Source organism: Pteronotus mesoamericanus, unplaced genomic scaffold, assembly GCF_021234165.1.
Source record: "Pteronotus mesoamericanus isolate MK-2021 breed Mesoamerican mustached bat unplaced genomic scaffold, CSHL_Meso_final contig_228, whole genome shotgun sequence".
Lineage (NCBI taxonomy): Eukaryota > Metazoa > Chordata > Mammalia > Chiroptera > Mormoopidae > Pteronotus > Pteronotus mesoamericanus.
Window position 1 is genome coordinate 1799963 of NW_026555095.1, and position 14605 is coordinate 1814567.

Below are 14605 nucleotides of genomic sequence, written 5' to 3' on the forward strand. Positions count from 1 at the left end.
AAGCTCCATTTAGGGTAAGTGCACTACAGAGATATGCCATTTGTTATCTTTGATATAATATTTTTACTGTACTTTTTCTATGCATAGATATTTTATATACAAATACTTATCATTATGTTACACTTAGATGCAGTATTTAAATTCCAAAATGGAAAACTATAATCCAACATAGTTCCTTCCACTGGTGGAATTGTACTAAACATTCCAAAAAAAAAAAAAACCCATAAAAATTATCTGACCTATCTGAACAAGCTCTTCTAGAAAATAAGAGAAAAAACATGTCCCTTAATTTTTTTATGGGGACTATGCTATCCTGATGTTAAAACCAGTCAAATATGTTTCAATTAAGTAAAACAATAGATGAACAATCCTCATGTATGTTGTCACAAAAATTCTTAACACGATTTTAGCAAAAAACAAATTAGCAATATATAAAACAAACAATACATTATGTGCAAATGGGATCTACAGCCAGAATGTAAATTTGATTCAACATGTGAAAATCAATGAACATAACCTACCAGATTTTTTAAAAGCATATGATTATCCCAGTGGATGCAAATAGTATTTGCAATAGTAATGAATTAATTTAACAGTAATTCATTATAAAAACACTCAGCAAACTGGCATAAAAGGGGATTTCCTCACTATGGTAAAGAAAATTTACAAAGAACCTAGATTCCAATGTACTTAAAGTGAAAGATTACATGTTTTCACTGTAAGATGAGAAGGAAAAAAATCTATACTGCATTTTCATATTCAACATTGTAATAGAGGTCCCAGTCAGAACAATAACACAGGATGAAATATCTGTCATTCATAATTGAAAGGAAGGAATAAAACAGTATTTATTTGTATACTACATGTTCATCTATGTATAGGATCCTAAGTAATATATATATATAAAAGCACTAGTAATAATAAGTGACTTTAATAAGGTCAATATTTAGCAAAGTAAATATGGAAAAATCAATTGTATTTCTATATACTAGCTGTGAAGAATTGGAATTAAAATAAAAAACATCATTTACAGTAGCTTAAAAATATGAAATGCTTAAATATTAATCTTGTAAAACTACATTGAAAACTATAAAACATTGCTGAACTAAATTAAAGATTAAATAAATAGAGATATGTACAGTGTTTATTGGTAAGACGACTCAATACTGTTCTGATAGCTCCACAAATTGCTGTATAAAATAAGTGTAATCATTATAAAAAAACAGGCAGATAGATAGCTTTATTGAAATATTTATGATACCATAAAATTAACCAAATTAAAGTGTACAATTCAGAGGTTTTTAGTATATTGCAGAGTTGTGCAATTGTCACCAAGACAAATTTTAGAGCACTTTCACTACCACAAAAAGAAAGTCTACCCATTAGCAGATACTTATCATTCCTGCCATCCCCAGCCCTAGGAAACCACTAATATCTTAGTTCTATAGTTTTGACTATCCTGGGCATTTCATAAAAGTGGACTCATGCAATACACGGTCCTTTATGATTTGTTTCTTTAACTTTGCAGAATGTTTTCAAGATTCACCCATGTTATAGCATGTATCCATACCTCATTCTTTTTATTGCTAATAATATTCTGTTATATGAATATACCATATTTTATTTATTGACCAGATGATGGGAATTTGGATTATTTTCAGGTTTTGACTATAATGAATAATGCTGTATAAACATTAATATAAAAGTTTTTGCATGTCCATATGGTTTTATTTCCCTTGGATATATATCTAAGAGTAGAATTTGTCATTCATATTGTAACAACATGTTTAACATTAAACTTTATATCCCACTAAAAATGTTTCAAGGTTCTAATATCCAACTTTTTGATTTTGATTTTAGTTATCCTTGTGGATATGAGTGGTATCTTATCGTGGTTTTAATTTGTATTTTTCTACTGAGTAAGATATTGAGCATATTTTATATGCTTATAGGAAATTTATATATATTCTTTGGGAAAATGTCTACTAAAGGACTTTATTTTTTTAGGCATTGGTCACCCTAATTGTCCACTTCAGCAATAAAAACACCTAACTACTAATGCATCCGACAACATAGATGAATTTCAAAAACATTATGCTGAGTGAATGAAAATGCAAAAGAGGTCATATTTTATAATTCCACTTACATGACTTTCTAGAGTAGGCAGAACTGCATTATAGTAAACACAAAAGCAGGAGAGTAGTATCTACGTCTGGGGGTTTCGCTGATGGGGAACGGGTGTGAATAAACTAGCTGGAGTGATAGTTATGTTCTCTGTTTTGGTAGAGATCTGGGTTCCACAGGTGAACACATTTGTCAAAACTTAATGAATAGTTAAGCTGTCGTTTCTGCAATCCATATTCTAAAAATACGTAGAAACAAACATTGAACTCCAGTTAATGAATGCATCCTAAAATGTTAATATGTATCCTGAAGTGAAGTGTAACTCTACTCATCATATGCAAATTTTTTAAATTTTATTTTAATTTATTTTTTCAAATACATTTGTATCTACCTACCCCCCACCACTTTCCCTTGCCCCCTCCCTCCTTCCCTCCCTCAGCTCTTCCCCTTTGGTTTTGTCCATGAGTCCTTGCTATATGTTCCTTGACTTTCCCCTTCCTTTCCTTTTCCCCGCCCCCTCTCCCTCCTTCCCTCTTGTCTCTGTTGATTTCTTTTCCTTTCAGTGTTGCTGGTCTTATCTTCCTTGCATCTTTGTATTGTTGGTTAGGTTCCGCTTATAGGTGAGATCATATGGTATTTGTGTTTCGCCCCCTGGCTTATTTCGCTTAGCATAATGCTCTCCAGTTCCATCCATGCTGTCGCGAAGTTTAGTAGTTCTTTTTTTCTTTCTGCTGCGTAGTATTCCATTGTGTATATGTACCATTACTTTTTGATCCAATCATCTACTTATGGGCATTTAGATTGCTTCCAACACTTGGCTATTGTCAATTGTGCTGCTATGAACATTGGGGTGCATAGGTTCTTTTGTATTGGCGTTTTGGTGTTCTTAGGGTATAGTCCCAGCAGGGGAATCGCTGGATCAAAAGGCAGTTCCATTTTCAGCTTTTTGAGGAAATTCCACACTGCTTTCCAAGTGGCTGCACCAGTCTGCATTCCCATGAAGAGTGTACTAGTGTTCCCTTTTCTCCACAGCCTCGCCAGCACCTGTTGTTTGTGGATCTGTTTATGATGGCCATTCTGACCAGTGTGAGGTGGTACCTCATGGTGGTTTTGATCTGCATTTCTCTGATGGTCAGTGATGCTGAGCATCCTTTCAAATGTCTCTGGGCCCTCTGTATCTCCTCATTGGAAAAGCATCTGCCCAGGTCCTTTGCCCGTTTTTTCATTGGATCGTTTGTCTTCTTGGAGTGAAGTTGAGTGGGTTCTTTATATATCTTGGAGATCAAACCTCTATCTGATGTATCATTAGCGAATATATTTTCCCATATGGTTGGCTCCCTTTTCATTTTGCTGATGTTTTCTTTTGCCGTGCAGAAGCTTCTTATTTTGATGAGGTCCCACTTGTTTATTCTTTCCTTTATGTCTCTTGCTTTAGGAGACATATCAGTGAAAAAATTGCTGCGTGGGATATCTGAGAGTTTCCTGCCAATGTTCTCCTCTAGGACTTTTATGGTGTTGCGACTTATATTTAAGTCTTTTATCCATCTTGAGTTTATTTTTGTGTATGGTGTCAGCTGATGATCCAATTTCAATTTTTTGCATGTAGCCATCCAGCTCTCCCAACACCATTTGTTGAAGAGGCTATTATGGCTCCATTTTATGCTTCTGCCCCGTTTGTCAAATATTAGATGCCCATAGAGACCTGGGCTTATTTCTGGGCTTTCTCTTCTGTTCCACTGGTCTATGGGTCTGTTCTTGTACCAGTACCAGATTGTTTTGAGTATAGCGGCTTTGCAGTAGAGTTTGATGTCTGGTATTGTGATCCCTCCTACTTTGTGTTTCTTTCTCAAAATTGCTTCAGTATTCGGGGTCATTTATGGTTCCATATAAAATTTTTGAAATGTCTGTTCTATTTCTGTGAAATACGTCATTGGTATCTTAATAGGAATTGCGTTGAATCTATAAATTGTTTTGGGTAGTATGGACATTTTGATGATATTAATTCTTCCAATCCATGAGCACGGTATATGCTTCCATTTATTTGTGTCTTCCTTAATTTCTTTTTTCAATGTTGTATAGATTTCTGCATACAGGTTTTTTACGTCTTTGGTTAAATTTATGCCTAGGTACTTTATTTTTCTTCTTACTATATCTAATGGTATTTTTTTTCTGATTTCTTCTTCTTCAATTGCATTGCTGGTGTACAAAAACACCTTTGATTTCTGAATGTTGACTTTGTATCCTGCTGTTTTGCCAAATTCACTTATTAGGTTGAGGAGTTTTTTAGTAGAGTCTACAGGGTTCTCTATGTACACTATCATGTCATCTGCAAACAATGATAGCTTTACTTCCTCCTTTCCTATTTGGATGCCTTTTATCTCTTTCTCTTGTCTGACCGCTGTGGCTAGGACTTCCAATACGATGTTGAAAAGAAGCGGTGAGAGTGGACATCCTTCGCGTGTTCCCGATCTTAGTGGGAAAGCTTTCAGTTTTTGCCCGTTGAGTATGATATTGGCTGTAGGTTTTTCATAAATGGCCTTTATTACATTGAGGAATGCCCCACTTATTCCCATTTTGCTGAGTGTTTTGATCATAAATGGGTGCTGTACCTTATCGAATGCTTTTTCTGCATCTATCGAGATGAAAAGTGGTATACTGTTGTCAGAGATGGGGGAATGGAGAATTACTCCTTGAAGACTGCTCCTGAATGGAATTATTCTGACTCTATTCTTTTAGTAAGATTTTCTTTAGCTTTTTGAGACTACTTTCCATGTTGCTGAATCCTTATTTTTCATTTGGTAATAATCCTGTATGTTGCAGGAAGAATCTTGTCTTCCAAATGAATGGACTTCTTTTATTGTTACATGTTTGTAATTTGGCTACAGGGTTTTTTATGTTTGTTTGTTTTTTGCTTCATTTTTATTCTTGACACTATTACAAATGCCTCCACTGCCCACCCCCCACTTTGCCCACCTTCACCCAGTTCCTGCTCCCTCTTCCCTCTGGTCATCATAACACTTGTCTGTGTCTATGGGTTATGCATAGATGTTCTTTGATTGATCTCCTCACCATCTTTCGTCCAGCCCCAACCCTCCCCTTCTGTCTCACAGCTGTCAGTCTGTTCCATGTATCCATGCCTTTGTTTCTATTTTGTCCATCAGTTTATTTTATTCATTAAATTCCACATATAAGTGAGATCATATGGTATTTGTCTTTTTCTGACTAGCTTATTTCACTTAGGTCCATCCATCTCCAAGTCCATCCACGCTGTCAAAAAGAGTAACAGTTCTTTCTTTTTACAACCCTGTAGTATACCACTGTGTAAATGTACCACACCTATTTTTATTCACTCATCTACTGATGGGCACTTGGGCTATTTCCAGCTTTGGCTATTGTAATAAATAACTCTGCATGAACATAAGAGTGCATATATTTTTTCAATTGCTGTTTTGGGATTCTTAAGATATATTCTCAGAAGGGGTCACTGGGTCAAAGGGCAGTTTCATTTTTAATTTTTTGGGGGGGGAAATTCCACACTGTTTTCCACAGTGGCTGCACCTATCTGTGTTCCCACCAACAATGCACTGGCGTTCCTCTTTCTCTACATTCTCACCAGCACTTGTTTTGTTGATTTATTGATGGTGGCCATTCTGGCAGGTGTGAGGTGATATCTCATTGTGGCTTTAATTTGTATTTTTCTGATGATTAGTGATGTTGAGCATCTTTTCATATGTCTACTTTCCATCTGTCTGTCTTCTTTACAGAAGTATCTATTGAGGTCCTTTGTCCACTTTTTAATTGGATTGTTGTCTTCCTGGTGTTGAGTTATATAAGTTCTTTGAAAGTTAATCCCATATCAGATGTTTCATTGGCAAATATTTTCTCCCATACAGTAGGTTCCTCTTTCATTTTGTTGATGGTTTCTTTTGCTATATGGAAGCATTTTTAGCCTGATGTAGTCCCATTTGTTTATTTTTTCCTTTGTTTCCCTTGCCCTAGGAGATATAATGGCAAAAATACTGCTGTAAGAGATGTCTGAAATTTTTTAAATGTATGCATTTATTTATTTTTATTGAGCATGTAATGGAGGGAGAAAGAGAGGGAGAGAACATTGATGTGAGAGAGAAAAGATGTCTGAGATTTTACTGCCTATGTTTTCTTCTAGGATTTTTATGGTTTCACAACTTACATTTAAGTCTTTTATACATTTTAAGTTTATTCTTGCATATGGTGTAAGGTGGTGGACTAATTTCATTTTCCTGTAGGTACTTTTCTAATTTTCCCAGTGCCATTTATTGAAGTGACTGTCTTTACTTCTTTGTATGCTCTTGCCTCCTTTAATTGTCCATAGAGACATGGATTTATTTCTGGGCTCTGTATTCTGCTCCACTGATCTATTTGCCTGTTCTTATGAAAGTACTGGGCTGTTTTGACTACAATGGCCTTGTAGTATAGTTTGACATCAGGTCTTGTGATACCTCCAACTTTGTTCTTTTTTTCTTAAGATTGCTGAGGTTATTCAGGGTCTTTTTTGGTTCCAAATAAATTTTTGGAATATTTGTTCTAGATTTGTAAAATATGCCATTGGTATTTTAGTAGATATTGCATTGACTCTATAGACTGCTTTGTGTAGTTATGGACATTTTAATGATGTTAATTCTTCCAATCCATAAACATGGTATGTGCTTCTACTTATTTGCATCTTCATCAATTTCTTTCTTCAATGTTCTACAATTTTTTTTTTGTTTTATTAATTCCTTGATATTTACTGGTCTTTTGGTCTTTTCTTACAACTTTAAAAAAGTTTTTAAGGTATCTACAATTATAAGTGGAGTCTATATTATACTATGCTTTTAAATTGAGATATAATAGATATATAACATTATATTAGCTTCAGGTGTATAATACGATTGAATATTTGTACATGTTGTGACAAAAATAAGTATAATTAATACACATCACCATAGTTGCTACTTTTATTCTGTGATAAGAACTTTTAAAATTTACTTTCTCAGCAAATTTCAGATATACAGTACAGAATTATTGCTATAGTTACCATGCTGTACATAACACTCCCATGAGTTGTTTATTGAATAAATGGAAGTTTGTATCTTCTGACCATTACTCATTTCACCCATTCCTCCAACCCCCAACTCTGGCCAACACTGATCTGTTCTCTGTACCTACGAATGTGGGCTTTGTTTAGTTTAGGTTCTACATATACGTGAAGTCATATGAAGTTGGGGTTTTTATCAATATGATTTAGTTATAATACCTTCAAAGTCAATCCATGATCTCTCAAATGACAAGATTTGTTTATCTGTCTTATTTGGAAAAATATTTACTTAAGGCTTTTCCCTTTTTTTTTTAATTTGGGTTATTTGTCTTTTATCATTGAGTTGTAAGTTTTCTTTATATATTCTGGATCCAATCCTTTGTCAGATATATACTTTTCAAGTATTTTCTTTCATCTTGGTGGAAGACTTTTCACTTGATACAGTTTTCCTTTTATGATAAAATTAAAAGGTCGTTGTTAAATTGTATTATTTATTTTTAAATTTTTATTGAATTTATTGGGGCAATGTTAATTATGTAGACTTCAAGTGTACAATAGTATAATACATTGTATGGATATTGTATTGTGTGTTCACTACCCAAAGTCTCCCTCTGTCACCATATATCCCCATCTCCCCTCCTCCACCTCCCCCCACTCCTCTTTTCCTCTAATCATCCTACAACAGTCTGTGTCTAGTCTATGTCTATTAAGATTTTTTCTTTTTTTTGGCTTGATCACTTCACCTTTTTCACCCAGCCTTCCAACCTCTCACCCCTCTGACAGCTGTCAGTCTTCTCTGTATTTGTAAGTGTGTTTCTATTTTATTAGTTTATTTTGTTTATTAGATTCCCACATGTAAGTAAAATCACATCACATCTCTAACTGGCTTATTTCACTTAGCATATTCTCCAAGTCTACCCATGCTGTTGCTCACTTGATGATACAATTTTCAACACAAAGTTTCTAATTTTAATGAAATCCAATTTATCTATTTTTATTTTTTGTCATTTCTTCTTTTGGTGCCTGTCTGAGAAACTACTATGTACCTAACTCAAGATTACAGAGATGTACTCCCATGCTTCATTAGAAAAGATTTATAGTTTTAGTTTTAAAAAAAAAATCTTACTGATTATGCTATTAAAGTTATTTCAGTTTTCTCCCTTTGCTCCCCTTCCCCAGTATCCCTGATTCTCTACAGCAATCCCTCCATTAGCTCATGCACATAGATCATGTGTATAAATTCTTTGTCTACTCCATTTTCTATACTATTCTTAACATCTCCCCCTCCCTATTCTGTAATAACCAATTTGTACTTCTTCATCCCTGCACCATTCCCCTATTCTCCCCTTCCCCTTGTAGCTGGTAAGCCTTGAAATGAGCTCCATATCTATGATTCTGTTTCTGTTCTGCTTGTTTACTTAATTTGTTTTTTAGATTCACTTGATACTTGTTGTGCATTTATTGTCATTTTAATGTTCATAGTTTTGATCTTCTTTTTCTTAACTAAGTCCCTTTAACATTTCATATAATAATGGCTTGGTGATGATGAACTCCTGTATATTTACTTTGTCTGAGAAGCACTTTATCTACCCTTTGATTCTAAATGATAGCTTTGCTGGATAGAGTCATCTAGGTTGTAGGTCCTTGCTTTTCATCACTTTGAATACTTCTTGCTAGTCTCTTCTAGCCTGCCAAGTTTCTTTAGAGAAATCAACTAACAGTCATATGGGAACTCCTCTGTAGGTAACTGTCTGCCTTTCTTGTGCTGCTTTTAAGATTCTCTCTTTATCTTTACCTTTTGACATTTTAATTATGATGTGTCTTGGTGTGTTCCTCTTTGCATTCATCTTGTTTGGGACTCTCTGTGATTCCTGAATTTGTATGTCTATCTCCTTTGCCAAATTATGGAATTTTTCTTTCATTATTTTTTCAAGTAAGTTTTCAAATTCTTGCTCTTTCTCTTCTCCTTCTGGCATTCCTATGATTTGAAAGTTGGTACATTTGAAGTTGTCCCAGAGGTTTCTTAGCCCATCCTCATTTTTTTTTAAATTCTTTTTCCTTCTTCTGCTCTGATAATTTTTCCCTTCTTATGTTCCAAATCATTGATTTGATTCTTGGCTTCATCTGCTCCACTGCTGATTCCCTGTAAATTTTTCTTTATTTCACTTAGTGTAACCTTCATTTCTGCCTGGGTTGTTTTTATGCTGTTGAAATAACCAATGAGGTCCTTGAGCATCCTAATAACCAGTATTTGGTAGATTGCTTATCTCCATTTTGTATAGTTCTTTTTCTGGAGTTTTGGTCTGTCTTTTCATTTGGGCCATGTACTCCTCCCTGTATTTGTTTCTGTGTATTAGATAGACCTGCTTTGATCATGTCTTAATAGTGTGGCCTATTACAGAAAAATAATTTCTCTAGAAAAATACAAAAGAGTTACCTTTGTAGGTAACTATCTGCTTTTCTCTTGCTGCTTTTACAATACTCTCTTTATCTTTAATCTTTGGCATTTTAATTATTTTGTGTCTTGATGTGGTCTTCCTTGGGTCCATCTTGTTTGGGACTCTCTGTGTTTCCTGGACTTCCATGTCAATTTCTTTCACCAAATTAGGGAAGTTTTCTTTCATTATTTTTTCAGATAAGTTTTCAATTTTTTGTCTTTCTCTTCTCCTTCTGGCACTCCTATGATTCAGATGTTGGAATGTTAAAAGTTGTCCCAGAGGTTCCTAAGCCTCTCCTCATTTTTGAATTATTGTTTCTTCATTCTGTTCTGGTAGAATGTTTTCTTCCTTTTGTTCCAAATAGCTGATTTGAGTCCCAGTTTCCTTCCCTTCAATATTGGTTCCCCATATATTTTTCTTCATTTCACTTTGCATAACCTTTATTCCTTCCTCTATTTTACATCTTTACTCATTCATTTTTGTGAACATCCTTATTACCAGTGTTTTGAACTCTGCATCTGATAGGTTGACTATTTCCCCATCACTTAGTTCCTTTTCTGGAGTTTTCATCTGTTCTTTCACCTGGGTTGCATTTCTTTGCCTTAGTGTACCTATTATGTTGTAAGGGGAGCAAGCTACTTCACTGTGTTGTGGGAAGGGGTCAGAGAGGGAATAATGCCACTTGCTCAGTTCTCACCCCACATTCAGTCATTTCCCCTGCTACCAACAAGGAGATTGGGCCCTTATGGTGCTGATTCTCAAGTGGGTGGGTTTGTGTATATTCTAGGACTCCATGGATCTCTCCAGTGAACCCTCCTGTGAGTATGGGAATTTCTCATTTCATTACAACCCCCACAGTTTTTTACAGCCAGAGGTTTTGAGGCTTTAGTTTCCCATGCCGGAATCCTGAGTTGCCTGGTCTCTCGATCCCCAGTTGTTCCTCCTGGTTTATCCCCATGCAAATGTGGGACCACCCAGTCTTCCAGCTGCCACCTTGCCTTCCCGATCCATCACCTTGTCATGTGTCCTCTCTGCTCCAGCTGCCTGTCTCTGCCCCTCCAACCAGTCTGGATGAGTGTTTTTTCTTTAACTCCTTGGTTGTTGGACTTCCATATGGTTCAAATTTCTGGCAGTTCTTGTTATTTTTTTGCTTTTAAATTTGTTGTTGTCCTTCTTTTGGTTGTGTGAGGAAGCAAAGCACATCTACCTGTGCTTCCATCTTGGCTGGGCTCTGTCTCTCTCTCTTAGTATGGCCTAATGTAGAAAAGCACACCCATAAATTGGATGGGGCAGAGCCTTAGGTAGTCACCTGGATGAGGCAAACCGTATGAACTAAGTTGATATAGACTTAGATATGGAGCAATTATTTTAGAGCTCTATGGCTACGTGTAGGGGAGGGCTCAGAAAAGGGACTGCCTGGCCTCCATTTTGTCCAGGAGGTAGCTGTCCCTGGCACTTGCTCTGATGCCAGACACTTCAGTTTCTCCCTATATGCTATTGGCGTCCTTCAAGCTGCTGCCTGGTGCTGGAGCCCAGAAGGAGCGAGTCTGCATAAGTTCTAAGTCAGTTGTGGGTCCTTTAAGAAGAGATGCTTGAGAATCCTGCAGTTTATTCTGTCACTCGAGTCTCCACTGATTTTTACAGCCAGACATTATGGGGACTTATCTTCATTGCACTGGACTGTGAGCTGGGTGGTCTGGTGTGTGGCTGGGATCCGTTGCTTCTAAGATATCCCTCTTGATTTTTATCTACCACAAGTTGGTATGGGACTGCCAATTCCACATCTCCACATCTCCCTGTCTCCAGTCCTCCTACACGTCTGAATGAATGTGACTTATCTAATTCCTTTGTCATCTGACTTCCATAAAGCTTGGTTTTCTGATGATTCTGGGTGATAGTTATTTTGTAGTTTAGTTGTAAATTTTTGCTGTGGTTGTGTGAGGAGGTGACCCATGTTTATGTCTGTCTCCATCTTGACCTTACACCCCCTTGACCTTAGTTCTTATATGTAGGTCTATGACCCATTGTCAGTGAATGTACAATTGTCTTCTGCCATTTTATCCAAGTCATCCTGCCTTAGATGTATTAGTAAAAGAGGTTCCTAAGCAGTATTTGAGGTCCTGGGCCTGTGGTAGTCCAGGCTGCACCTGAGGAGGAGGTGGTAGTCCACACTGTGTCTAGTGCGGACTTCATTGAATTTGTTCTGTTTGGAACTTATAGAATATTTTGGACCTGTGTATTACTGGTATTGTTTTTCATAAAGTTTTAGATGTTTTTAGGCAAAACTTTTTCACATGTTATTTCTACTCCTTTCTCTCACTTCCTCTAGGACATTCATTATGCATTTGTTAGTGCAACTTGATGGTTCACCACACATCTCAGAGGTACTGTTTAGTTTTCTTTATTTTTTTCTGTTCCATGATCTGGAACAGAATTGTTTTCTCTTCAAGTTCACTCATTATTTCTTCTGCCAGTTCATGTTTATCCTAGAGCCCATCTAGAGGATGTTTTAGTTTTAGTTAGTATACTTTTCAATTCCAGAATTTCTATTTGGTTCTGTTTTATAATTTGTATCTCATTGTTGTTATTCTTTCTTAACAATGATGAGTATCACTGTCAAATCTTTCTTTAATTCTTTAGAAATGTTTTTCTCTAGTTCTTTGAACACACTCATATTAACTGATTTAAGTCTTTTTCTAGTTAATTTAACATCTAGAGCCCTTCAGCTATAGTTTCAATTGATTGAATTTCTTTATGTGAATGGGCAATACTGTCAAGTGTCTTGTAACTTTTTTGTTGTTGAAAACTGAATGTTTAGGAAAATATAATGAGGTAACTCTGGAAATTTCACTCTCCCTCTTTCTCAGGTTTGTTCTTGTTTTTCTATTTGTTTGTTTAACAACTTTTCTGAATGAATTTTATGAAATCTGCATTCCCCACAATGCACTGCTACTGAAATTTCTTGATTAACTTAGTGCTCAGCTAATGATTGGCCAGAGGGTTCTTTAAATGCCTTGAACCAGTAAATTTTCCATGTTTTATTTATTTATTTATTTTTTTATTATTATGTGTCTTGGAGTGAGTTTCTTTGGTTTCACGTTGATTGGTATCATCTGTGCTTCCTGGACTAACATGGCTTTTTCTCTCATCAAGTTAGGGGAGTTTTATGTCATTAAATTTTTTTATTTTTTCATTGTTCAAACACTGTTGTCTCCATTTTCTCACCACCACTTTCTCATGCCTTCCTACCCCTACATCCCCCCTCAATCCTCCCCACTTTGATTTTGTCCATGGTGCTTTATACATCTTCCTTGACTTGACCCTGCCCCTTCTTCTCCCCATTCCCCTCTCCCTCTGCCCCTCTGGTTACTGTAAGTTTGTTTGTTTCTTTAAGTGTTGCTGGTTATATTTTTCTTGCTTGCTTGCTTTGTTGATTAGGTCCACTTACAAGTGAGATCATATGGTATTTGTCTTTCACTACCTGGCTTATTTCACTTAGCATAATGCTCTCTAGTTCCATGGATACTGTAGAGAAAGGTAGGAGTTACTTCTTTGAGCTGCATAATATTCAATTGTGTAAAAGTATCATAGGGTGTGTATTTTGTTTTTTGCCATTGTTATCTTGATATGTACTATTTAGAATCCATTGATCACACTGGGTATTAGGGACATTTTAACAGTATTATTTTTTCCAATCTGTGATAATGGAATGTCATTCAACTCATCTGTATCTTTTTTTCTTTTTAAGTCATGTTTATTCTATTACAGCTGTCTCAATTTTTCCTCCTTTGCCCTCCTCCACCCATCCCACCCCACCCCCTAATCCCACAGTTAATTCCCACACTGTTGTCCATGCCCATGGGTTATTCATACATATTCGCTATCTAGTCCCTTCTCCTTCTTTCCATCATGGTCCTCTTTCCCGATCCTCTCTGGTCACTTTCAGTTTGCTCCATGTTTCCTTGCCTGTGGTTTATTTTGTTCATTAGTTTATTTTTTTAATATATTCCTCTTATAGGTGAGATTATAGGGTATTTGTCTTTCACCAACTGGCTTATTCGACTTAGCATAATATTCTCCAGTTCCATTCATGTTGTCAGAAAAGGTAGGAGTTCTTTCCTTCCTTCTTTCTTTCTTTCTTTTTAAAATATAGATTAATTTTATTTATTTATTTTTTAATGTTAAAATCCAATATAAAATATTAAAACATTTAAATCCGTTATAAAATCTCAGCAATTAAAACATGACACCAGCACAGAAATCATCAAGTAGATCAATGAAATAAAATGAGCATTCTAGAAACAAATGTATATTTATGTCTAATAATGTAAGTTATGATTGAATTGGTATTTCAAATCAATGAGGAAAATAAGGCTTATTCAACAAGTAAGGTACATGAACCACTATTACTTGAAATAAAACAAATATAGAACCCTATTTAACCCATTATGAAAGAAATATTCAGGTGAGTTAAAAATCAATATGTAGAATCTAAGGAGTTTTAGAAGAAAATAGAACTAATATTTTTCATGACCTGAAGTAAAATATTCAAACCCAGAAGCTATAAAGTAATTATTGATAATACACCTATGTTAAACATTTAACTATATAGTAATATACATATAAAAAAAGGTAAAGGACAAAGAATAGAATAGGAAAGTATTTGGAACACATCTAAAAAAGGGTTAATATTTGTTTCTTTAGGGCAACAATTCTACAAACACTTAATCAAAAAATAGATAAAGAATATCAAAAAGTCAATTAAAGCTTTTTTAAAATAATAGATATAGGCAAGAAATATACAAAAACAAGTTTAGTTTCAAGAAATAATGAAATAATATTTAAAATAGCACATAATTGTCACAATCAGATGAATAAGTGTTAAAAATATTGGTAAGATCAAGTATTGGTAATTGTGAAAAGGACTGGGTATTCATAGAAACTTTTTCTTCATCTTCTTAAAGCAGTCCCTTTAGCATATCTAGCA